Source organism: Mus caroli, chromosome 19 (assembly GCF_900094665.2).
Source record: "Mus caroli chromosome 19, CAROLI_EIJ_v1.1, whole genome shotgun sequence".
Classification (NCBI taxonomy): Eukaryota; Metazoa; Chordata; class Mammalia; order Rodentia; family Muridae; genus Mus; species Mus caroli.
The window spans coordinates 7506163-7530778 of record NC_034588.1 but is presented as its reverse complement, the minus strand read 5'-3'; the positions used below and the strand labels follow the sequence as shown (position 1 = coordinate 7530778).

At 52.9% G+C, this 24616-nt stretch overlaps 1 protein-coding gene across 1 annotated transcript in view; it reads left to right on the top strand.

Moving 5' to 3' along the window:
- Window positions 1-383: 383 nt before the first annotated feature.
- Window positions 384-24616, top strand: part of Dagla (diacylglycerol lipase alpha) — a 60300-nt gene continuing 36067 nt past the window's right edge. Inside the window, exon 1 of the mRNA XM_021151959.2 lies at window positions 384-453. The gene's annotated coding sequence lies outside the window, so the exon portion shown is untranslated. The remainder of the gene's footprint in view (window positions 454-24616) is intronic.

Genomic DNA, 24616 nt, shown 5'->3' with positions numbered 1-24616 from the left:
CTCCGGTGATCCTACTTGCTATTTTTCATCTCCCACGCTAAACCCTGTCACGCGGGACCTGAAGGAGGGGAATCCAAGCATCTACCGTGCCCCTGTTCAGTGCCCACGGCCCAACCCCTTTCGTCTGCCCACGGAACCCCCGTGGAGGCCTCAGCCCCGCGCCCACCGCCCCCACGCGCGGGGATCCAGGGCTCCGCCACCTCGGGCCTGCGCGCCTCTCCCCTCCCTGGCGCTAGGGGGCGCTGCCTCCCCACGGCCGTCGCCATGGTCACCGCTGGCGGCGGAGTGGGGTTTACGTAAAGGACGCAGCGTCCCCCGGGGGGCGGAGGCGGCCTTCGCGCCGGCGCCGGCGCCCTGCGGAAGCAACGTTAGTGAATAGGGGCCTTGGGGAGCCCAGGATGGAGGTGGCGGTCGCAGTGGCCGCGGCGGGCCGAGCCCTGCGGCGGGCTGGAGGTAAGGGGGCCCGGGCCGAGCCCCGGGCGCGGGAGCTCTGCGAGCGGCGTGGCGGGCTGGGCAATGTCCACTGCGCGCGGTGGCCGGTCCGACAGGTCCGCGGGCGGAGGTGCGGCTGCCACGCGCGCTCGTGGCAGGTGTGAGGTCCGCGGAGCCCCGGGCCACCGGCGTGGGGATGGTGACACGCATGGCACGGGCGTGGGCAACGTGGATACAGCACGGGCAGCGTGATTTTTCCCGGCGAGGGTGTCAGAAGACTCACCCCCGCCTTGGTGTAGCGGTGGCCGCCCAGGTGTGAGGAGGGTGCACCCTCTGTACAGGAGGGCGATGCACGCAGCTGGTGCTGGTGGGTGGCCAGCTGGTGCTGGGCCGTGATGGTGCGGTGGGCATGGGTGTGAGAAAGTGCTGCCATTGCTTGGATGTTGGTTGGCATGGTTCTGGCCTTGGGCTTGACATGGTTTGGAGTGATGGTCCTGGGGGCTTAAAGAATCAATGTCCTGGGCATGACTAGTGGCTCCGGCCCAGCTGTGAGAAATGGCCTTGGCTTAGCGCAGTGCCCTGGAATGACTAGTACTGTGAGGGAAGACGGGTGGCCCTCAGACCCTGGTAGATAAGAGGGTAAATACCCACCCTTACAGGGAGATCAGTAGGGGCGACGTCTCTGTTATGGGGCTCAGCATTAATGCCTGTTGGTGTGCTGGCCTTGGGGCAGAAGTCTGGAAGAAGGTTGGTGTTTTTTATGATGGATGAGAATAAGAGACACCATGTGTCTACCATGAGGTTTTTGGTTGCTGTCCCAGGTAGAGCTCTGCTCAGTTATGAACCTTTACCTGGCTCATGAGTCCTCCCCCATTTGGAGGAAGATGGGAGGAATAGATGGTTCTCGCTGGTGGTCCTTGTTTCTGATTATAGGAGACTCAGAAGGGTATAGAGAAGTAGCCCATGTCCATAGGTCAGGGACCATGTGGTTCACCAGCTACCTCGTCCCTGGGCCCTTCCTTTCACTTGGTTGATAGAGATGCTACTGAGTTTCTGGGAATTGTATCTTTTGGGCTGCATGGAAGATGGTTCTGTGGCTACTGGGAGTGTTTGGAGATTGCATATGTCCTAACTAGTCTTCTGAGAAGCTTTGGAGAAGGTCCCCCATCTCTCTCTTTCCTTCCCTCCCTCCCTCCCATCTCTCCTCCCTCCCCTCCCCCATCTCCTCCCTCCTTCTCTCAGTGCCACATGATGTCCCATTTCACAAAGCATCAGTGGGCAGACCCCTAGAGATGTTGAAGACTTCAGGGTGTTATGAGTTTCTTGGGGGGAAGGCACAGAAGTAGAAGCAAAGAGCTGAGCTTTGCATGAGAAGGGTGTTTCTTTGCCAACATGGGTGCTTGGAGAAGCCTCCCTCCTTTGAGGGAACTGAGTTAAGTTCCCTAAAGCTGACATGTTGTCCACTGTCTTTAGAGCCAGATGACTTGAATTCCAGTCTTTGGCTGTGTGACCTTGAGCAGGTGTTGTTACCTTTAAGAGTCACTTCACACAGTGGTCCCAGTGGTCCCAGAATGAAAGGAGACTGCGCGTGGAGAATTCTATAAGCAGCAAGAGGCTATACGAAGGTCAGGGATTTCCATCAGGTAAAGAGACCAGGGCAAGAGACACAAGGTGGTTGGGAATAGAGGCATGGAGTGTGACTGGGGAGGAAGGGAGCCATAGGTTGAGGGTTTGTCATGGGAAATTAGAAGCCCAGAGGATATATGCTCCTGGTGGGGGGGTGTGGGATCTGTTGACACTGTGAGTCAGCTACTGAGCTGGAACCAGGCCCCGGGTCTCCCGAGGACGGTTCTAGTTCTGGACTTGGCCATGGCAAGTGTGGAGTTCTGCTGGAGTGGCCCACACGGGAGGAAGCTCTTTGCTTGGGCTGCACACACACCTCATTATCTGGGAAGGTCTGGGAGGTGTCTGTGGCTGACAGATCTAGGGTATCTGTGTGGGAGGGAGACTTGGAAAGTGTATTTTCTCTTGAGAATTTCCCTTGGTTCTGAGAATGGGAGTGGGAGCTGTCGCGTCAGCATTCTGGAGACCATGGCCTAAAGAAAGTGAACTGGGTCAGGGTGCCTACCAAGTGGTCCTGTAGGGGAGGCTGGGGCTGTATGGCAGGGGGATAGGGGACAATGAATCCTTTAGACACATGGAGGAGGGAAAGAGTCAATGAGCATCCTTAAGGGTGTACCCCAAGGCTGGATAAATATGGTGAGAAGTCCCAAGACATCTATCCTGATGTGTGCTTCAACTTCTGGCTGAACACTCTTTCCAGGTGGGGAAGGTGAGGGGAACTGTAAATTGCTCTATTTTGGGCCTTTATCTCTAGCATCCCTGTGAGTGTCCGCCATGACCAAGAACTCACTGCAAAAGCTTGTTTCCTGAGGTAAAAGTTTTCTGCTCATGTTTCCGCAGTGTTGAACAGTAGGCAAAAGGTGTGGTGAGCTGACATTTCCATGCTGTCCCATAGCTGCCACTTAGGCATAGCCTGGTGTGGTGAGTGTTTTCTTGGCAGTTCCCAGGTTGGCGTGAGGGGTGTCCCTGACTATCTGCATGTTTCCTGAGGAGCCTTTTTACCTCCCAGGAGATAGTGCTTGGCACTTCACCTCCTACCTGGAAAGCTTGCTGTCAAACAGATCTATTAAGGAGGAGGCCTTCAGTCTACTTACATCCCCTCCACTTGCCCTCCACACCTCCGTCTGTGTGTTCTGATTTGTGCCTCAGCCTTATGGTTTGGGGCTCCAGGGCCCTTTCCAGCCACCCCTTGCCATCTGCTTGGGATGCTGGGACTCAGCACAGTGGAGCTGGGCAGCAGGTGGGATAGATCAGATGATGCTGAGAGGAGGAATTGGCCTCTGTTCCCCAAAGCAGGGCTGAGCTTTCTGTGCTAACCCCAGGGTTTGAGAATATTAGGGAGCCTAGCCAGGTGATCAGCTTGGTCATAGATGCTGATTTTTGACAAATCCATCAGACGCAGGGGTCTAGTGACAGACATGGACATTGAGGGCAAGGCACTCGTTGGAGCTGAGGTTTTCAACTCCAGTCTTCAGTTTTACTCCTGTTTTCTCTGTCCATGTTTCTCTAAAAATTGCTGTACTCAGCTCTTGGCATCCTTTCCTTCCTTGGTTCCATAAGTCACAATGTCCAGCTTCTCTGCCTGAGAGGTGCCAGGGAATCCGGCATTACTGACCAGAGATTATTGATCTGAGGAGGGAGCACCAGGTAAGCCTACTGCAGCTAAAGGTGTGGCCTGCTTCCGATAGCCACTCTGTCCCTTGCCTTCTCCTTTCCAGGTCAGACTGGGGACCTCTGCATTCATCACCTGTTGGGCAAGCCATCTGAGTTCAGTTTCTCACCAGAATAGAATAACATTACACTCCAGCAGACTGGGCAACTAGCGCTTGGGGAAGCATCAATGAGTGTGTGGTCAGGGGAAGATAAATCTTTCAGAACCGCGGAATCCAGGACACCCGAGGATGTGGTTGCCAGAGGCCAGGGCTAAAAAATGTTTATCTTGATTCTCTTTTTTCATACCGATACCTCTTTGAGTTGGAGTGGATGGGGGGTGGTGTATCTTCATGGGCATGGCTTTCCAAGACCCAGGGAGCTGATTTTTGGTGGGGAACGCTTTGCTGCTAAGGAGCCCAGGAGAGATCGTGTGGTGGGGACCAATGTAGCCAGGGGCAAAGGTGTGGTTTTCATGAGGTACTTCACAGGTTGTGGTTGGGGAAAGCAGGGCAGGGCTGTTTCCACCACAGGGCTGTTCAGAGAGTACACATGTGTGGAGCCACGTGTGCCTGCAAATGTGTCTGTGGGAAGTGAGGGCTGAGGGGGTGTGAGCGGCTGGTGGCGTGGGAATCTGTGGGCTCTGGTGTCTGGCTGGCCTGGTGTCAGTGGGTGTGTGGGGTGGGGCTTTGCAGCAGGAGGAAAAAGTAGGGCCCAATGCGGGGGGAGCCTTCTAGATTGACAGGGTGGAAGGGTGGGCTTCATGCTTTCTGTGATAGTGTCTGCTGAGGAGCCCTTCTGCTTTCTCAGTATTCTTTAGAAAGAGCCTGGCTCGCAAAGGCCTCCATGCACGTGACTGGGGAGTTTGGGGGGTGATTCACGCCTGCCTCCTACCTCTTCCTCCAACACCTGGAAGTCCAACGGGGACAGTCCAGATAGTATCATAGCCTGTGGATATTGTGTGTCTGGATGCTGAGGGCAGGCATCTAGATTTCAGTACTGGTACTTTTCCACACCTCAGTTTTCTTATCTGTAAGACAGAGATAACAAACCTCTTATATGGATTTCACCCTATAAAGCTCATGGAGCAGAGATCACGTTGGGAGCCAGGGAGCATTTACCCAGTCAGGTTCTTGCTCTCTCGTCAGATTCTCTTCCTTCAAACAGCATGACATCCTGATCTGAATAGAACCAGGGAGGGGTAACAGGTTCCAATATCTGATACAGAGATAGCTGAGCCATCCTGCTCTGAAGGAGTCTACCTCAGTAGCATCGCCTCTAGGGGTGCTTCTATTGGATATGGAGGTAGTTACTTCTTCAGTACCAGCTGTGGGTTGGAGTCAAAGAAGGTCATGAAGACAAGTTAGGTACACTAGAGCAGAAGGTGTAGATTCTGCCTTCAGGGGGTTCGAGTTTCCAGAAGTGATGCTTCAAGAGGTTAAATGAGGGGAAGTAATTTGAATGCTGTGATTAAAGGAAACTTAAACAAGGTCTTGGCTCTTAACCCCAGGCTCTTATATTAGGACCAGTAAGAGGTTAGGCCACAATCGTGGATGTGCTAGGAAGACCAGCAGGGTGCACAAGCCAAAAAAAAACTAGAAGCAATGGCTGTCGTGATTGGAAGGGTAGGGAAAGGTAGGTCTCCAGGATCATGAGGGTAGGGCCCCAGGTTGGATTCACAGCTATGTAAAAGATGGCTATCACTGAAATGCCCTGCATAAGAATCTGGAGCCTGGGACCACTACCCTGGGAAGAGACATGTGGGACAGGTACCGGGGCTGCTGATGGACAAGAGCATGGAAGGCCCAGAACATAGCGCTGGAGCAGGGTTAGTGGCAACCCTGAGAAGCTAAATAGAGAGGAGAACCTAATGGAATGTGGGGGGGGGGGGCAATAGCCACCAAATCTGTGGGTTTGGTCCCTAGGAGATGGGTGTGAGAAGGGGCAGGGGGCAGGAGGAGAACCTGCACAGGGCCTGGAGTCTCTTTCCCTTGTGACTTTGAGATGGTGGCTCCCAGCAGAGTGGCACCAGGCCAGAGTGTAATCTAGACAGAGGCTATGAAGGATCCCCTGAGGTTGTTGACACTGTCCTCAAGGCTGTCCTTGTCTCTGAGGCCACTGAGGGCTTCTGCTATTCCTAGCACTTACTTCTAGGCTTTTTTTTTTTTTTAAATAATTTTCTCACCAAATTACCCCTTGAAATTTCGCCTGCCTGAGTTCAGCCCAGGAGGTTACTATTCTGGGAAGGTTCATCAAAATCCTTTCAGCGTTGGAGAGTTCTAAGCTGGGGGCTGGGTCGGGGGAGAACAGGGCTTTTCTGTGCTTGTGATTTGGGGGATGGGGTTTCCCAAGAAACATCCCTTTACCTGGAAGCCTCCCTGGCCAAAGAGCTGCTGTGTCCCTTTGGGGCCTGAGGAAAGTGGCCTTGGCTGTGGCGGCTGATCTAGGACTCCCATACTAATTCATCCCCAGTAGGCTCTTGTCACGGTCTCTCATGGAGCCATTTAATTAATTTATGATTGATGTTCCTGGACTCACTTGTGGCTAATTCATTATTGATGTTCCTTCATTATGTACCATACACCCTACACCTCCCCCTTTCTCGTTGCCCTGGCGGACAGGCCACGTGAGGGGTGGGCTCCTTGGACTGTAATTTTGTCCCTCTGGGGACAGGACTCTATGCTTGACTTTTGTGAAACTTTTAGTTCTTGAGGTCTAAGAAGATACCAATGCTTGTAAGCGGGGATTTGCTTTGCCACAAAATAACAGTAAGGACTTGAGTGTGGTGGTGCGCAGCTGGAGTCTCAGCATTCAGAAAGCAGAGGCAGGAGGATCATTGAAAGCTTGCAATCATTCTGGTCTACATGGCAAGATTTAGGGTATCTGGGGTTACCTAGATAGACCCTACCTCAAAGCAACCATATAAGTAGTAACAACAACAGCTTTTATCTTGTGAGTGACAGCTTGAGAGATAGAGGATCTTGTTCATTCCTTGCAGCAGGTAGCCCCTTCACTCCTCCATCCCCATAAGCTCCATCTTGCTGGAGGCTTGAAGACGTTAAATCACCTGCTCAGGTCTACATAGGCAGCCAGGTGGGGTTGGAACAGGTTAAGTTCACTGTCATGTTCCAGGCCAGTCCTGCCTGTCTTCCAGACTCCACACAAGCCTCCTCCTACAGGAAGCCTTTCTTCATGCTCCACTGAACTGTACTCTATCTAGACAGCCCTAAGAGTGTACATGGCTCCCTTTGCTCGCCCTTGCTTCTTTGAAAGTGAGGAATTACTGATGTAACATTTGCTGGGCAGAGACACCAGTACCAGGCATCTGTCCGTTTCTTAGTTCATTTCACCCTCACCATTCCAGGGGCAGGTAGCACAAGCCCTTTTTATAGATGATGTTTCAAAACTTGTTAAAGGTCACTTGGTTGCCAAATTTAAGAGTGTTTAAGTCTCCTTCGGATCCCCCGCCCCTGCCTCTATCAGTCAAGTATGTTGTGTTTATCAAACAGCACATCCCTATGTCCTGTCTGGCTCAGGTCAGGCCCCTATTTCGCTGTGAGGACCAAGAGAGCCCATTTCCATAGGGTGGGTACTCTTGGAGATGTGAAATATGCTGTGTTGGGCCTGGATTCTGTTCCTCTCTGCTGGGCATCTGTCTATACATCAGTTATTTGTCAGTTCTGAGCTTTAGTTTTTCTGTTTGAAGGTCAGCAGTAAGGGTGTCTACACTGGCTGGCCCATGTTGAAAGGCGAGCTGGGAGGGAAGGGGCCCAGGGAAGACACTGTGCTAAACAACAGTTAGGGTTGCCTGTGAAGTTTGGCAGGCAAACCAAGAGTGCTTAAGTCTGGACACACAAACTCAGGATGAAACATGTATACTCACACCCCACTCTCCCCCCTGCCCCAAGCCACCCAGATAGGCTTTGAGAGAATCCTGTAGCTTGACAGCTGCCAGGAACTTCAGAACCCTGTGGTGCCAGGAAAGGGTCCTGAGAAAGGTTGTCAGCCTGCCCTAGGTTTACTGGTTGGCCGAGAAGTACCTGGACCCTGGTCATACGAAGTGCAGAGTACTCTCAGAATTGTGGGCCCTGCTTCCCCTGTTTTCATGTGTTTTTCTAACTCGGTCTATTCAGGCTGGGTTTTGTGAGGAAGAGGGATAGTTTGCCAAGTAGCCACCTAGAGCTCTTCTACCCCACCCCCTTACAACATGCAGAAGTCTGGGAAAGAGGTGAGCCCTGCATCCCGGAAGCAGGACACTGCCTGTCTCTCCATGGCAGGGTTCCCAGAGCCTCAGCTAGGAACCCTTTGCTTTCTCATCAGCTCTCCCCAGTGCCTATCAGCTCAGTGCCTGGCAGGGGCTCTCTCGGGAGGCCACAGGGCTCTGCACGGTTCTGCACTGATCCTCACAGAGCCCCAGAGCAGAGAGGACTGACTTGTGGGTGGGGCAAGGCAGGCCTGGCAGTGCTTGTTGGAAATCTGCGGCCAGGCTGCCGTTAGGTTAGGTGACGATTTAACTTCCCAAGTTTCCGCCTTCTGCAAGCTGGGATTACATCAGGCTCCCCTGGCACGCCCTGTAGCCTACTCCCACTTCTCACAGCTCTTTCACTGTCCTGGGACAACTGCCCTGCTGCAGTTTCTCTGCAGGCTATGGAGTGGTTGGGCAGTCCTAGGCTGGTAGCTGAGGGGACAGTCCCAGCCTTTGCAGCCTCAGCTGCAGGGGCCTGGAACTCTCAGTACTCTGTCTGCTTCATGCTCTTCAGACTGCCTGCCTCTAAGAGCACGCCACCCATGCCTACCACTGACTTCCTACTTCTCGTTCATCATCTCTGCTTTTAAATAACACAGGCCTTCAGGCATGGACGCTACCTAAAGACAGAGCTTCACTGTAGTATACTGCTGCTTGAATGGGCCACATGAAGTCAGTCAGTCTCTCTCTCTCTCTCTCTCCTCCCCAGTCAGGGGAAGGGGGCTCTTCTGGAATGTGGTACATTGGTATCAAATGACACCTCTCTAGGAGTTCCTGCCCAGAGCCTAGAGTGATGGTGCCCAATGCTGGTTAAGTGTTCTTAGTAACTCTCATGATCATTTCTTGCCATCGTTCTGGCAGCCAAGGCCAGTGCTAAAGCTGACCCTCTTTTATCCAGTGCTGTGCTTCCTCTGAAGCTACATAACCCCAGACCCTTCCTCAGTGTAGGCCACGCCCCTTGGGCATCCCTCCCTGCCAGCATCTGGACCTCTTCTCCAATCAGGCACTGTTTTGCTGGTCCCCCTCTGGAGTCACTCTGCTCACATCCCAGCCTTCTCTGGAGCTGCCCTTCCCAACCCCCAGCTCCTTTTTGTTCCTCTCCTATTTTGGTTTGCTTCCCTCTGGCACCTCTTCCATCCGGCTCTTGCCTTTGTTTAAAGGCCTCTCCTGAAGCCTTTGGGGAAGCCAGTTTCTCTCAGAGCTCCTGTAAGCAAAGTTTTGTGGCCCCTCTGACCACCCTGGGCCTGTAGGATGATGAATGGTAAGCTGCAAACCAGATTGGGCTTCACAGCACGGCCTGGTCCTGACGGTTTCTTCATCGTCTGAGCCCAATCTGTCGGTAGGTACCACAGCATGCCCTCTGAGGCTTGAAGCTCCAGGCAGAAGCCTCCTCGGTTATAAAGATGTGAAGGAGAAGGCCAGGAGGGCTCTATGTGCCTGGGAACACCAGCCACGGTTCCCTCTTGCTGAGTCAAGGAATTCTTCTCAAAGGTACTTTCAGTTCTGGCTAGGCTGCCGATAAAAAGGTCATCATCAAGCTGAGCTCCTACTATGCATCAAGCTGAGCTCCTACTATGCATTGGACTTTTACATGGAACTAGGAGACATAAGAGGAAAGTCACCAGGTTATTCCCCGTGCGTGGCTGACACATGACACTTAACTCCCTGGTATCCTTCCAGACCCAGTTCAAAGTACTCCAGACTCAGGGTCACGTTTAATGCAGCGTATTGGCGGCTTCTGTGTTGTGGACACTTAGCTCCTTTGCACTCAAGACTGTCCCATGGCACCTAGGAAGAGAAGTGAGTGTTTCACAGAACCTCGGCTTCCTTGGGATGTCCAGGAACTCTGTTAGGAGCCACATCCCTGCTGCCAGTCAGTGTGGCTCCCACCTTCAGGGTGCTGATCCTGCTTGCTGCACTCCTCTCCCACTGGCCGACTTTGTGGGCCCCTGGATGGCCATCCTCCTTTTGGATACCCCATTGCTGAGAAGACCAATCTCCTGCACTCCCAGGAAGCCCCAGATCTGTTCCCCATGTGTAGGCTGAGTTGTCATTTGTCGCTGCTCAGCTTCCCAGCCCTGTCCTCCTCAGACCCCACACCTCCCTGGCCTTGGCAACGCCTTTCAGGCTCACACAGGACGGTTCCTCTCCCCCCCCCCCGCATCCCCCCTGCCAGTGCTGTTGAGCGGTTCCAGATTGTTCCCCTTGCCGCCTGCCTGCCATACTATGCAGTTTAATAAACAGTCTAATGGAGGCTCTGGGCACCTCAGGAGCCGCCTTCCCTGTTTCTTGGTCCCTTTAGAGAGCCTGTCCCCCTCTCTTCCCCAGGTGAACCCCATTCAGCAGCCTTCTGGGAGCGGTAACTAAGCTGGGCGCCCAGCCCACCACCTGCTTAGTACTTTATAAAAGTTTAACCTTAATGGTGTAATGAACTCCCGTCATAAAGCAGCTGGAGCAGTGCATCCTGGGATGTATAAATTATAGGAGCCCTCTGAAGTTGTAATTGGAAATGGCAGCAACTGGAATGTTGAAAGCGGCCGGCCTCATTGGGCTGAGCGCAGCTATTCTCTACTTCCTTTCAAAAGGCACACAGAACTGTGTCTGGCTGCGAAGAAAGAATGTCCTCAGACCAAACTGAGCTCCTGGTTCCTCCGCCCCAGATCCTACTTCCTGTCCCCAGCTGTGTCTGCAGAGACTGAATACTTTGGAGGCAGGACATCCAACCTGGCTCTGAGCTGCAGACTGCAAGCACAGTGGGCCAGGACGGAACAGGGCTCCAGACAGACAGCAGGGGTCAGCTACAGTTCCGCTGTCCAGGGAGGGCTGCAGAGCTGTTGATTTGACTTCCTCTCTGCTGCTGTGACCATGGCTTGTAACTGGGCCACAGCCTGATCTATGAAGTGGATCTGGAAGTCCCTGGGGAATACAGAGGGTTCTGATGTGGGGTTCCTGCTGCAGCTTCTGGGTCCTTAACCCCATAGAGTGGGCATGACTGGACCTCTGAGAACACTAGGAGAAAGACATGGAATGCACTCTCTAGTTGCTGCGGATGCTATGGTCATGTGGGGAGCTTGGCTGATATAAGCTCTAGCTCAGGCCAGGTGGACCCCATCTGTGTTTCTAATAAGCTGAGATTTTAACCTCCAGTGGGCTGTGGCTGGTTCATGGGCCATGCTTTGAGTGGCCAAGGCACAGCATGTGAGTATGTTAGAGAGTGTGATGATTGTGTTGACATTACTGAGTACTTACACAGGTACTTGCATTGGTACTGGTTAGCATTCCGGAATGTGGCCTCACCCTGGGACAGGCAAGAGAGCTGACTGTTACTTGATCTAGAGTACCACCATCATCTGAGACGGTACCCAGGACCCAGGAGTGACCAGCACTGAATGGATAGTGTGTGCATACTTAGATGGCAGCCCAAATGGGGCCCATTCGCTAAGGCAGGGTTCCTCTTAACTCATTCTTGGGCCCCCACCTTCAACTCACTGATTCAGAATGATGGGTGGGGAGGTGGAAGGGCCCTGGGAAATTGCATTTATCAGTCAGCTGCTATTTCCTTTTGCACATCTCTGGGAGTCAAAAAGACAGGATCTAGCAGGGTCCTGTCATCAAAGCCTGGAGCCCAGAGATAAATTCCCTAGACTTGCTCTAGGTTTTCTCACAACAGGAATAGGGAAACTGGGGGGCTGGGGGTGGGTGGGATTAATCTACCATATTCTGCTGGGTTGAGGAGAGTGGGTAGAGGTGAAAGCCGTGAGCAGAGTTCACCTTTTCAGGTCGCCTAAAGAGAAGTGGCAGGTACAGAGCAGCCGGGTGCAATAGTTACTTTTCTCATAGCTATTTTAAGACACTGGACAAAGACATCTCAGGGAAGGAAGAGTTTAATCTGGCTCACAGTTCAAGACCATCGTGTTGGGGTTTTCATGGTAGTAAGAGCCTGAGGCAGCTGGTTACATTGTACCCAGAATCAGAGGGAGCAGAGAGAGAGAGAGAGAGAGAGAGAGAGAGAGAGAGAGAGAGATAGATGCTGGTGTTCCACTTACTGTCTCGGTTTTATTTAGTCTGTGACTGCAGCCCATGGAATGGTGCCACCCACAGTTGGAGTGGGTCTTCCCACCTCAATTAACCCAATCCCCAAACTCTCACGGGCATGCCCAGAGGTTTGTCTCCTAGGTGATCCTAGATTCTGTCAACAGTAACCATCACACACTATATTTGGACAGAGAAAACAAAGGACTAGATGATTGTGCATAGTTAATTTTCCTAGTGGGATGGGGGCAGCTTCTGGTTCTTTTATTGTTAGTGGTGGTGGTTTCTGTTTTCCAGAGAGAGCATCATTTCGTAGGAAGGAGGAAAATGTGACATAAACACGTCTGGTCTAGGGTCCCAGGGACACAAGAGACTCAGCATGAGACAAGAGGCTCCTTGGCTAGTGGAAATTCATCTGCCAGGACTGTGGCACTCTGGCTGTAGTAACCTTGTCCAGGTCCCCTCGTCTTCTCCAGGTCCTGGTGCTCCTTGTCTGTCGTTTTGATCCGAAGAAAGTCTATCACCTTCTTGCTTCTCTGTTTCCTCTAGTGATGGTAAGGATATCTGCTACACAAGGAAAGTGGGGAAGAGACATCTAAAAGGCCCCTCGCCCCAGTTTGCAAGGCTTCAAGGGTACAGTTAGTTCATTTTCCATCAGGTGCCCCTAAATAAACTCCAGAATCTGGGTTCATAGGTTGTGCTAAGGAAGTCATGGTTGAGTAAATGAAACTTGACTGGCATTTCTGACAGGGCAAAACCCAAAGCTGTGTGATCTCGGCCATGGCAGTGTGCCTGCTCAGGCTCCAGGTCTCTGTCCCTACATTGCGAGGCAAGAGCAGCCTGAACGTAACTCTAGCACCTCTTGCTCTGCTCTGGTCTTTTGGTGAGTTCCAGCTATACGGTCTGGTTTTCTGGGCAGTTTCAGTTGCCTGAGAAGACCTCTCCTCTCCATTCCAGCTGCTAGCCGTACATCTTGAGTGGTCGCTGGTCCCCTAGAGAAGGGCTTGATCGTGGCTGCCTGTCTGCTATCTAGGCCTCCATGCCTGGGGACCATAGTGATATGATGAGTGTGGTAGGAGTCTTTGTAGACCCACTGACCACAGAGACTCAGGGTGTCTGAGTGATCCTCGCCCTAAGGTTGGCAGCCTGGACCTCGTGGGTGGGGTCTGAGTTACCTCCAGAGTGGTGCAATGCCCAGCAGCCCGAAGACTTTTGAGCTACTGGTTTCCATTGAGTGGCTCAGTTCCAGGAGGGGTGGGGGAAGAAGAAAGCCATCCAAGACATTTGTTTGAAAGACATTTAAATAAACCCAGGAGATTTATGTGGCCACATGTTTCCAGGCTTCTTTCAACATAGTGGACGGGTTTCTGAATCTCTCCCACCACCCACTTCCCTGTCCCGGAAGTGCAAGAGGCCAGACTTTAGGAAGAACCCAGAAAGGGGAAGCCCGGCAGTAGCTGAAGATCAAAGCTAGCAGGGCCTACAGAAGCCCTAGTGGGAGCTTTCCCAGCTCCCAGCCCATGCATAGGGTCCCTAATACCTGCCCAGGCAACAGTCAGCATGCATGTGACCAAGAAGCCCAGGCCCTCGTGTCTTCTCCAGTGTGCAGCCCTGGTCCAGGAGCCCAGGGGAGCTGCTTCTGCATGTGATCCAGAGAAGGCTCAGCTCCAGAGCTTCCTTCTGGCAGCAGTGACAGGAGAGTGGGCCCTATGCACCATGTATCTTCCGATTGCTCCTAGGGTGGATGGAGGGGAGGAACTATGAGCCATCTTCCCTCTTGGATGCCTCCTCTGTCTCCTGACTGAGCACTGACCCCGTCCCAAGGTTCCTTGCATTGTAACCCTCTACTCACCTGCTCACCTTGGGTTTCTTTGTCAATCTGACCAGAGAACTCCTAGAGGTTGGACTGTAGCATCTCTTGAGGTCCTGCAGAGTGTGGCCAATGCCTCCTGGTCTGGGAGCTCCCAGGCCATAGATCTTCTCGTCTGTCCTGGGCCCTCCCTATGTGAGTGCCAGACCAGAAAGGGATGAAGTCGTGAGTGTGTGTGTAGGGAGGCATCCTGAGGCAGGACATTACAGCAATCTCTCCTACACTGTCAGGCAAGCTGCAGGAGGTAGCCAGTGGCCTCCAGCACCAACCGGTCTGGTGGGTTACAGGCTTGGCCATCTCTCCTGTTTCTTCCAGAAGAGGACATCTTGCTGGGCCTGCCTGGTTCTCTCTGGGCCTTGATTGTTGCTTGGCCTTAGGCTCACCTTCTGGAAAAGGGATGGTCTGGGCCTCAGTTCTCTCTCCATCCTAGCTTGACAAGGAGGAAGTCCCTCAATAATGAGGTAGAGTGCTCACCCTTTCATCTTCTGGAGTCAAGAGGACATCAAAACCCTATAAAGCATAGTACTCAGAGGCCCAGGATACCTGGTATTCCTCTCCACTAATGTGCCAAGCATGAGGGGTCAGGCCATAGGCGGGCAGCCATGTGCCATGGCCTACCTTTTAGGGCTGCCTGCAGTGTGACTTCCTCCTGCTCCACCTGCCAAGCTCCCCTCTCAGGGAGCAGGAAATGGGGGTGAGGGAGCCCGGTTGTTCCTCTCACCCTCTGCGGTAGGGGCTGGTGTCATAGGTGTCACCGGAGTGACACTCATAGGTGTCAGCGGAGTCTCTCCAGTGGTGGGTGCTGGTGCCGGGACTTCCCTGGCTGACTCACTCTGGGCCTGGCTGTGCCTCCGCTGAGGCAGGAGTTGTGAAGGTGTCTGGGTGGTGAGAGCAACTCACACTCAGTCCCAGCGTGGGGTGAGAGGATAGAGTCGGTACAATGCCCTAGGCCAGCCAAAGAGCCTGCCACCCCTACTTCCCAGTATGAGACTAGTAAGACTCAGGTCTTGAGCATGGCTGCTCCTAAAGATTCCTGGGCCAAATGCCTTCCTTGCCCTGCCCCTGCCAAGAGACCAGAGAATAGGGAAGTCATTGATTTGGCGACACATCCCAGACACAGACACGAGAGCCAAGCTGAGGACTGTGAGAGGCAGGAAGTGGGGTCAGCCCAGTGACCTAGTTGGGGCCAAAGACCCCTGGGAGAAAGGAGAACACTGTTGGCTTCCCAACTCCCAGAAAACCCACAGGTCCTGTGTACTTGGTTCTCAGACACCCAGAGCTCGGCCTCAGGCCTCCCCCAGCAGGCAGTAGGACAGAGGTGTCGCAATCACAGTGTGGGGAGGGGCGGGGGAGGACTGAGCAGACAGCACTGGAGTGCATGGCTTGCTAGCAGGCTTGTGGGGGCGGTGGCAGCAGTGCTGCGTGGGGCGAGCTGGGGGGGGAGGTGCTGAGTTGGGGGGGGGATGCAGTTTTGAGTGACTAGCCCCAGAATCCCTGTCTTCTTGTTACCAGTGGGAGAGGGCATCGCCCTGACTCCCTGGGCTGGAAGCTCAGGAGGTGGCTGCCTCTAGGAGTGAGAGTTGGGGCTCTGGTATATTTGGTTGACACACTCATCCATCCAGCCATGAGAGAAGTGTAGAGTATTGTCGGTCAGGTGCCAGAGGCAGCACCTCTGGCAGGCAGGCTATCTGAGTGTTCAGAGCACATCTGGACCAAAGGGTGCTGATTCTTTGTACACAGGCACAGTGGTAAGGTGTCCCAGGCAGGAGTGAGGCTGGCAAGCCCAGGCTTGACCAGCCTTAAGCCTAACCTGGCACTCAGCTTGGCCTACAACTGGGGAAAGGAGCACAGAGCCTAAGCCAGCTGTGACCTAAGCAGGCAGCATTCATGGGCAGCATGAAGGAACATCAGGCTCCATCTGGGATGGTTCTTCCCAATGGGCTAGCACAGTCTTGGACTTCTCAGGGGATCGATCCCTTTAAAGAAAAATTGTCAAGCTACTTGTATGGGGGGCAGTGTGGCCCTATGCTACCACACTGTGAGGCTGTGCTGGTGACAGGAACGTGGGGCCAGCACTGCACCAGGTGGGGCAAGGCTGCAGGAACCTGGGGAGCAGCGAGGGCTCCAGGTTTTCTTCCTACCTGCTGCTGAACTTATGTGGCCTATGACAGGTCTTTGTATCCTTGGTCTTCAGTGGTCTGGAAGGCCCCTTTTCACTGGGGTGTTCTCTTTATTGCTACCGGAGCTCTAAAGAACAGTCAAGGGGTCAGGCAGTGATGACGTACACCTTTAATCCTGGCACTCAGGAGGCAGAGGCAGACAGATCTCTGTGAGTACAAGGCCAGCCTGTTCTACAGAGTGAGTTCTAGGCCGCCATGGCTACACATAGAAACTCTGTCTTGAAAAAATAAAATAAAATAAAATAAAATAAAATAAAATAAAATAAATAATAAAATGAGTTAAGGACCCCAGAACCTTGTTTGGATGGGTCCTAGTTAGCCAGGTCCCTCTCTAGGGAGGAGCAGGGCCTGGCCATCCTTTCTCGGACCCTCTTTGCCCTTCTCTTGTGGCAATGATAGGGTGAACTGAGGTGACGACGGGAAGTTGCCTTGATGAGCTGATACTGTCATCTGTATTGCCCTGCATTTCAGTTATCACTATCTCATTGTGGGACTGACTCCCCAAAGCCGGAAGCATCCTGGCCCCCTATGCTCAAGAATCAGAAGGTCAGACAGGTGCAGCCAGGGCTTGGGAGGGTAGGACTGGCCCTAGCACCCCTTGGGGACCTCTCCAGTCCTGACCCTAGGACACTGTCCAGACTCTATCCCCGTCTCCCCATCCTGGGACTGAGTGTGAGTTGCAGAGGGGCTACCCCACCCTCCCACATTGGCTGGGAGACCTCAGAGCTAGGAGCGCATGTTCTCCAAACATCTTGCTCACAGCAGATGGCAGCCACAACTGCCTTTCTCCCTGCAGTTCCGGAGCTCCTCCCTTGCTCACCCCCTGTTAACTTTGGTTTCTGCTTTGAAAATGGGGAGGCAGCCTTCATGCCCCCAGAACTGCCTCTGATTGTGGGTGAGGCTTGGTGCATGCAAGGTGGGCACTTTCTGAGGGAACAGAAACCTCCTTCTACCCAGCTCAGGGACACAGTCTTGCCCTGGTTCCTGCTAACCGAGTTTGGATCTTCTTGGCCATGTTGTTGGCAGTGCAATCTGAGAGGAGCAAGGAGCTGGGCTAGGGCCTTGTTTGACATTTCTTGAGCAGCTGCTAGGCACCAGGCTCTGTGCTAGATGCCAAGGACATGGAGATGCAGGGTGTGCAGCCCTGCCCTGTAGCAGCTCCCAGCCTTTGGGGAAGCACAGAATGGAGGAGAACCAATTGTTCCACCTAAGGGGTTGGTGGACCCCAGTGACATCTTGGAGACAGTGTTTAAGGTTAAGCCTGGGAAATCTGAAGAGCTCCGTAGACAGCAAGATTGAGATGGGCTAAAAGCAGGAGGCCTGAAGCCCATCCAACTGAGGCACATGGAACAAAGGGAGACCCTTAGAATATAGCCTGTCCTCTGTTTGCATTTAGGTTGAGGTCAGCTCGAAAAGGGAGTGGCACACTTCTCTCTCAGCTCTAGGGCTCTTTCCCTGGGTTTGAGGCCAGCACGAGCAGACCCTGACTGTGGAGTAGAAATAGCCTATCCATTCCTTCTGCCTGGCCCTTCAGCCCAGGTCAGTGATCAAGTGTTAGCACCATTTTCCCCGGGAGTCCAAGAACAGCTGGGCGAGCATGCTAGACCTCCACAGTGCTATCCCTCATTCTGAGCCTGCCTCCAGTCCACCCACATCCACAGGAAGCTCTCGGCTGGGCATCCACATAGGCTTGTGTGTGCTGAGCCCTGTGCCTGTTGCTGGAGTTGTTAGGGGTCAAAGCCTAAGCTTCAGCAGACCCAACAAACTAGACTGATCATCTGCTCCCTGTTGGCCAGTTCGAGACAAGTAGTCTTGAAAAAGAGAGCACAACACGGCTATGCCAATGAGAAGGAGAGACAAGGGTTACGTAACCCCTCCAAGTCTGTGCCCAGGATCCTGACATGATATTTAGGTTTAAACAGAAGGCGAGAGGTGTGTGTAACTACACAGTACTGGTCAGGGTATGGCCCCGTGAGCATTGTCTCTGTTTCCATCTGTCCTACAAGGTGGTGGGGATTGTGTGGAACCTCTTCCTAGGAGGCAAGTTTCTCCTCTGACTGGCACCAGGCTTCATTCAGCCTTTCTCTTCCCACACCGGGAGATTCTTAGGGACATTTTTTAAAATTCTTTGGGGACTATTGTTTCTATAGCCTGAAACCAAAGGGAGGGGCAACAAGTGTCTCTCTTTAGGGTACCTTCTCTCCTACCACACATATGCCAGGGACTCCTACATAGGCCTCATCCAATTAACTTTAGAGGTTGTAAGTGGCAGGCATCACTGGCCCTAAGCCCCTATGACTTGTTCAAAGCCCTTCAGTAGACTCCAAGCCCAGGTGAGCCTGCCCCTCTCCAGAATGTCTCCTGTGGGGTCATTTACCCTGTTCCCTAGACAAAGCTTGAGGGAGCATGTGTGGTGGCCTAGGTGGGTGGCAGGCAACTTCGGAAGCCTCAGGCCCTGTTCCTTCTTCCTGTTGCTGCCTTCCCTGCTTCACAGTCAGGCCTTCTGGGGGAGTGGAGAGTAGGGAGTCAACTCATTTGCTCTTCTAGACTCTCCAAATACCACAGGCAAATTGTTGGGGCACTAGTGGCTGCTCTAGGCAGGGCCACCAGAACACGGTCCATCAGGCAGCAGGCAGAGCCAAGGCCTTGGTGTTTGCTTTTCCTTCCCCCTTCCCCGTTTGCTTTGTCCTCTGCACCTGTCTGACTGTTTGCCCAAGGATTTGCGCTCCTGGAAGATAGGTGGGACTGGGGGGTGGCAGGAAGGCCACAGTGCTTCTTGGCACCCGGCTTTTTGGCAGGCCCTGTATTACACATGAACTATCCCAGCAGTGCATGGCTTCGCCCGCGCAGAGCATGTGACTTCATATTGCCCGGGCCTGGCATGCCTGGCATGCCTGGACAGCAGCAGTGGCGGCAGCAACAGCTGGACTATTAGCTAGAAGCAGGAGAGGCCCACAGAGCCCTGTTCTGGGGCACTGGCCCCAGGACGCGGGGGTGAGGGGCAGCATCAATGGGACTTTTGTGTGGCTAGGGCAAAGAAACACATGGCCAAAGCCAGGAGCCCTGTGCAGATACATCTGCTCCTTTCTGTCCTGGAATGGTCAGTCTGCAGGCCTCTACCCTTCCTCCTAGCAGAAGCGCTTGTCTTGGTTCAAGCCATCCTAGGCCTGACCTTCCCTTCACCCCTTTCAGCTGCATCTGCTTTAGCATCTTGAACTTGTGAACCTCTCCGGGTTGCTGACAGGTTCACTCTGCCTCCTAAGGGTCTGGCTGACAGCTCGTCCACAGTGGCTCCTGGAAGCTGTGCTCTGCATCCTCTGGGTCGGTGAGAACAGGTTAAGTAACCAGTGACTAGATCCAAGAAAGAAGAGCCCTCTTTCTCCCTTTGCTGACAGCCCCAGATGGAACTTGCATTAGCTAGGCTGGGAGCCGAACCCTCACTTCCTGTAGTCTTGTCTCTGGCCAGCTTTGTGGCATACTTTCAGTCCTGTAAGATGGGGACTCTAAGCACCATCTTTGGGTGGTTTCCATTCTACTTTGTGTAATCACCTTTAACAAAGTCAATGCTGTGACCACTCGGTACCTGCCCGGATGAGCCATGAGGGCAAACAGGCTGTCACCAAGAGGTTGTGTTATACCTCCCATAGGTGAAGAACTCTGTGAATAGAGGGCTCATTGGCTCAGACTTGATAACCTTTCTAGGTGGGCACAGCTGAAAGAGGTTGCCTGGTCACTTTCAGACTAGTCTGGTAGGGTTCACCCATGTGCTAGGGGTGAGAAGACAGCCTGACCCAACAGAGATAACCTTTGGCTTCTAGCAGGGATCCCAGGTGCCCAAGACTAAGCAGGAAGGAGGAGAAAGAGAACTGTGTGATTCTGGGATGGGCACAGGTATAGGGGAGTTGTCTCACCATGATTCTGCCTGGCAACAAACACAATTAGCTAGCCTTGGTGGGGGCATTGCAGAGCCCATCCCAGGGCTTTCTTTCTATGGCTTGTCCTCCAGTAGTGGAAGAAATGCCCACTATTTACCACCCATACACAGATTGGTACCAGATGTCTACATGACTCTTCCCCAGGGGCAGTCCTGCGGCCTGGGACTCTTTACATTCTCATTTACAGGTAAGAAAACTGGTCTGAATTGTTCTTCCACCAGCATCCCACAGTTGTTACTTCTCTTTTCCAGGTACCAGGGCACAAAGTAGCTGCAACTTACATATACTGTTAAGTGGCCAGGCCCTGTGGTAGCCCATACATACTGACCCTAACTCCCCTATGTTTTTCTACTCTGCCTTTGCAGTCAATAGAAGCACTAATAAAATAAACACATTAATACATAATTAATCCTACCTCTATCCCTCCAGCCTTTTCTCTCTGGAAGCCCCAGACGTGATCTCATGCATCCTGTCAAAGCCCCAGAAGAGCTATGAGGAGTCTCTGTGCAGATGATGGAGAAGGGCTAGCACCCATGGACCACAGGGACTTCAAATCAGCTGTTACCCAGTCTTAGCTTTGAAAAACAACTGACTGCCCTTCCTCAGCTCTTAGCCTCTGAGTAAGAGGTATTAGGGTGAAAACTCATCCATAGCCTTCCTCTGGCCTCTTTGGGACAGTGCTGGGCTAAGCAGCAGGAAGAGGAACTAGGGTGAACCCCACCACTCTGTGGTAGGATGTGTCTTGTGTGTGCACACGCAAACACACACACACACACACACACACGAATAGTGGGTGTGGCTGTCATAGAGCTTGCTTATAGCAAGCTAGCAGAGAGCATGTGAGAGTCCCAGGGAGGGAGGCAGAATGAGTAACCATCCTGAGAGCAGGCACAGTGCTCAGGCTCCTTGCTCCTTTCCCCAGTGGCCAAGGATGCGTGGCTGCTTTTGTTGTCATCATACGAAGAGGAGTCCAGGTTTAGCGCCTTGCCTGGGTCATATGGACTCGCAGAGGTATTGAGTTTGAATAGGCTCATTCTGGCACACTTCAAAACTGGAGACCCCTATAGAGTTAGGTCACAGTAACCATTCCTGCCCACCCACCCCCTCCCCTTCCTGGCTCTCAGGTCTCAGAGACAAAGTCTCCTCCAGATCCTGTTCTTTGCTTACAGGATGACTGCCATTGCATCCTTAGTCAGGCCCAGGCGCAGGCCCTGTCACTGGGAGAGGGCTTGACCCTACCCACCACCCCCAGCTTTGTCCTGAGAGCACAGGTCTCAGGGCTCTTCTCTGAGCTCCTCTTTCCTTCCCTCCTAGATACCTAACAAAGGTGGCACATGTCACACATGGCCAGGAAGACCCGGAGCTCACTGCTGGAGAGTCCCTTAGGCAACAGAATCTCACAATAAGCAGATGGCTGGACCTTCCTTTCCTGACACAAGCTTCCTCCATAGAATGAAAATACCATACTCCTGGTGAGTGTGCCCAAAGCACACTCACCAGTGCCAGTGTGAGCTCCTGCATGGTTCCTGCCACAGGGGCAGTGGAGCTTAGGCTTTGGTTTCCTGGCAAAGAAAGCTTGAACCTGACCATCAGAGCCCTAGGTCATTAGGCTTAGCTCTGCATTGGCTCCTGTATATCATCAATTTGTCACTGTCTCTTGGGCCTTGCTCAGAAATGGTTCTTCCTTCAGGAAGCCGGATCTTGGTGAGCTCCTCCCACCTGCCAGGCCATTTTCTGGGTGAAAATAGATCAGGCTTGCCCCTGGGAAGCCATACTCTGATGGGAGAGCCACACAGAGAGCATTAGGTGGCACACAGTGCTGAGAGGAAAATGAAACAACCTTGTGTGATGGATGGGCAGGGCAGGTGGGCTCAAGGATATGCCCCTGAGCTAGGAACTGAGTGACACAAGAGAGGTAGGCATTCAGAGATGGGCTTGGGGAACAAATGGAGGCATACAGACAGGGCTTGAATGACAGAGGAAAGACTTGTGTTTAGGAAAGAGATGAGACAGCATGACAGGAGGTGAATGTAGGCAGAGAGAGAGAGAGAGAGAGAGAGAGCACTTCTAGTGTGATGGGCATTGTGAGATGAGTAGAAATGGGAGCGATACAGAGGAAGGAAGGCTGGACAGATGAATGCTTGAGTTAATTGGTGGGTGGATGGGTGGATGCTTGAGTGAACAGTTGGATAAATGCACAGGTAGATGAATGATTAGATGGATGTATGTTTAAGTGCATGTATGTATTCATGCATGCTTGAGTGTATATATGTATGTATGTATGTATGTATGTATGTATGTATGTATGTATAGATGCTTGAGTGAATGTGTGGCTAGATAGATAGATGGATGGGTGTTTTAGTGGATGGCTGATTGTCTGGATGGATTGGTGGATGGTGACTTCCAATGCATTTCCCAGTGTGGGTTTACATTAGCTCAGACCTTCCCTGAGTTATGTCTCCCTATACAGTAATTATCATGGTCGGGACTGGGTGACAAGAGGAGTGAGGAGTTGACTGTCCAGGGGAAAATCCTCAAACTTCAAGCAAACTTCAGAACCCTGTGACTACCCCTGATGGCGTTTCCTGCCATGGGCCTGCTCCCTTGTACTTGTGCGCAGGTTTGCCTGAATCAGGACTGGGCTGAATCAGAACTCTGGAAATATGGTGCTTCTGTGTGGGGCCAGGTAGCTCCAGGCCTGTGATTTAAAGACCACCCTCCAGGTCTTTCTGCTCATTGCACGAGTGTTCTCCCTATCACTGTCCACTTTGTCAACTCTCAACCTAGACTATCCATGTTCTTTCACCTCACATCCACCTTGGCCAGGTCCCAGGATCTGACCCCACCAGTCTCTTTTCAGCCTCCTCTCCGTCCCTGCCTCTGCTAACCTGGTCTTGGCCCCACTCTGTTTCCTTCCTTGTGTAGAGGTGTATGGTAGAGCTGTATGTTCTGTGTTCGCCCCCACTTACCTCCTCCAGTGGTCTCTCTTTCTGCCTTGCTTGACCCAATTCTGGCTCTGTGTTCTCTGGGCAGCCACACTCGGGTCTGTGTGGCCTTTCTGTCTTGTAATAGAATTGTCCTTGCCTTATGTAAAGAATGGCTTGGATTATCTCTTCTTCTTCTGGACCTCATGTCACTCCATGGCTCATCTCTGTTACCACCCCTTATGTCCTTGGCATGTGGTGGGCACACAGAGAGTAGAGGATGGGTACAGTAAAGAGTTGCTTAGCCAGACCCATCTGTGTCCACATGGCCCCGTGCTCTCTCCCATCATCTCCTCCTCGTCTCCCCTTGAAGCCTGTCCTGCCCCAAACTAGAAAACTTGGAACCAAAGCTGACTTCTGTGAGGATCAGTGTCCTTGTTCTACAAGGTCTGGGGACCACCTTCTGTCCTGTGCTCCTGGTCAGCCAGCCCTGGGCTCCTAAGAAGGGAGGTCTCGCTCAAAGGCAGGCTGCCAGGTAGGAGAAGGAAGCTGCCACCTGTTTAAACAACTGACACCCCAAAGGTCCCAGTCAAAGTAGGGTTTGTTCCAGCGAGGCTCCCAGGGTGATGACATATTTGGAATTCAGTTTAAACTAAAAATCACACAGAGACTGTGGGGGCTGAGAAGGTGAAGAGGAGGCTTAGGGTCCAGGGGCTTAGAGGCTTTTAGTTCTGAGTGGGCTCCAGAGAGAACCCAAAGCCAGAGGCTGTGGTAGTGGTACAAATAACAGCAGGTCTCAGGTGGCTGTGTCTCTTTGTTATCTCTTGGGCTGTCTGGGGCCTGGTGTCCTTAATACCTGGCCTGTGAAGAGGGTTTGGAATCAAAGTGCTATTCTTTGGGTTTGGGGTTCCCCATGGCTGGCCGAGGCATTGCTCTGGTCTTGGCTACTGTTCTAATCTCGCCTCTTCTTCAGGTGGGTGACGACTCTCCAGCTGCAAGGATGTTCTGGTCAGACAGGCTCTATCTGAAATGAGCAGGGAGGGGGCCCCTGGAGGCCTCCAAGCCCACAATTCTAGGTCATCTCCCGCAACATCCAGAGATTGGAGTGGTATTTATAGCTGCCAGCGGCCACTGAGGGTGGAGAAGCCAGCACGAGCTATGACGCAGGCCCGACCCCCCTCACTGCCATCCCTCACTCCAGAGCCTTCCTGGGATGTGCAGGAAAGGACTGTGCCTGCTGAGGAAGCAGGCTTTGTCACATTACCGCCCTGAGTCCCGAAGGAGATGAGGTACTAGGGTTGGCCTGGCAGGAGCCTCAGCCTCTCTGGTCTCACCAGGACCTTGTCTAGCCCGAAGAAACAGGATGGGAAGCCTATTAGGGCTCACCTGCCCTGCTAGCCTTATATGCATGATGCCAGTCGCTCTTTCCTTGAAAGATTTGCCCCCTGAAGATAGGGTTCACTGACTTCTTATCCAGGTGAGGCTCCTCTCTCCACAATGGGCAATAGCCCCAGGCTGACTGAAATGGGGCCTGCCAAAACCCTGCTACCACCCCTGCTCTGGTCTTGCCAAGTGGCAGCAGAGAGCCCCAGCTTCTCCTCCTGCGGCACCAAGGGAATGAAACCACAGAAGTGACAGTGTGACAAGGCTGGGCACCTGACTATCAGGGGCAAGGCCTCTTGAAAGGAAGGTAACACCACACAGGCTGGGCCCTTCCTCTGCCC